At 47.7% G+C, this 1,439-nt stretch overlaps 1 protein-coding gene and 1 long non-coding RNA gene across 14 annotated transcripts in view; one reads left to right on the top strand and one right to left on the bottom strand.

Annotated features, from left to right (window-relative positions):
• The window catches only part of LOC116850871, a 488,766-nt gene that overhangs the window by 364,351 nt on the left and 122,976 nt on the right, over positions 1 to 1,439 (top strand). The gene's annotated exons all lie outside the window — the stretch shown is intronic.
• Positions 1 to 1,439, bottom strand: part of LOC116850881 — a 131,890-nt gene that overhangs the window by 101,741 nt on the left and 28,710 nt on the right. The gene's annotated exons all lie outside the window — the stretch shown is intronic.

The raw sequence follows: 1,439 nt of genomic DNA, 5'->3' as shown, positions 1-1,439 counted from the left end.
CTCTCTCTCTCTCTCTCTCTCTCTCTCTCTCTCTCTCTCTCTCTCTCTCTCTCTCTCTCTCTCTCTCGCTCTTTCTTCTCTCAGGTTCGCATCTCCGGACTCGTCCACAAACTTGAGCGGGTTAGACAATTTGTCGTCGCCCGCGTTGTCAGTCTCAGGGAGTTACGCGACATCTTGTCGTCGATACCATCCGAAACTTTTGACCGCGGAAATCTTCCGTGGCCGGAACTCGGTATCGCGTATCGGCTTAAATTTCGATACTTTCTTAACTCCGTCTCCGTGCGCAATCGTGCTAACTGATACACCATAGTCTTGCGTTCGCGGCACTCGGAATTTATGCATTCAGAACGCTTCACGACTCTTGGTATCCAACTTTTAGTGTGTGTGTGTGTGTGTGTGTGTGTGTGTGTGTGTGTGTGTGTGTGTGTGTGTGGTGTGTGTGATTCGCCGGGAATCATTTTTATTATTTTATTACGCTTGATGGTTTCGTAATTTTCATCGCATCTCTCTAGATGTATCGATATCTTGCGTTATCCTTCGATTAATTTTTACATTTATCGTACGCGGAGATATCAGAATGCAATCTGACCAACTGGTATACAATACAATTGTTATTGCTTCTTTCTTATACGATGCGTTAATATGACGTGAGAATTATTCAACGAAATGCCGTGTATGTTACTTTCATTCGGTGGCACGCCGTTGTTGTTGCTTTTTATCAGCGACATTGGGAGGGAGAAAGATCCGTTTCCTGGGACGAAATGATGGGAAGGACAAGGAGATCTCGCCGTGCTCAACCGGTGGAAATAACATTTTCGAAACTACCTACTTCCCGGAAAGGATGACGATTCCCGACATGAGTTATAAAATTTTACTCGTAAACGTATGATTTCGCTATAATCGCACCGCGAAGGGAAGCAAAATATCATAAGCTTCCTGATAAACACATGAGGGAGAGATCGGCCAGTCGTAAATTCGTCGGCAGTAACCGGTGCAGTCGTAATTTTTGTCCTCTCATCGGAGACGCGACGGGGCGAACACGAACGACACCGCACACGTATGCATTAGTGTGCAACGACTGCAGTCGTTTGCATGTAGATGCTCGGCGCTGTATCCTGTCGCCGCACACTTTCGCCGGAACACGAATTTTCGATTTTGATCCAAGTTATCCGCCGGTCCACTCGCACGCCGAGAAAAATCCACTATCAAACGCGCGACATAAATCGATTACGGACTAACGACTCTCGTGCAGCTAGCACTCGGCCAAAGCCGAAACAATAGCGCGCCGCGAAAGGCAACAATGACGATCGACGATCGACCGGACGTGGATTCCCGATGGCGAGCGCGAGATGGACGAGCTAGTTCTTTCTCCTCTCCTCTCTTCTCCTCTCTCTCTCTCTCTCTCTCTCTCTCTCTCTCTCTCTCTCTCTCTCTCTCTC

This window comes from Odontomachus brunneus, unplaced genomic scaffold (genome assembly GCF_010583005.1).
Source record: "Odontomachus brunneus isolate Ranch 3 - 2012 unplaced genomic scaffold, Obru_v1 Obru_scaffold_158, whole genome shotgun sequence".
Lineage (NCBI taxonomy): Eukaryota > Metazoa > Arthropoda > Insecta > Hymenoptera > Formicidae > Odontomachus > Odontomachus brunneus.
Note: the sequence above shows the minus strand (reverse complement) of the source record. Positions and strands in the feature narration are given on the sequence as shown.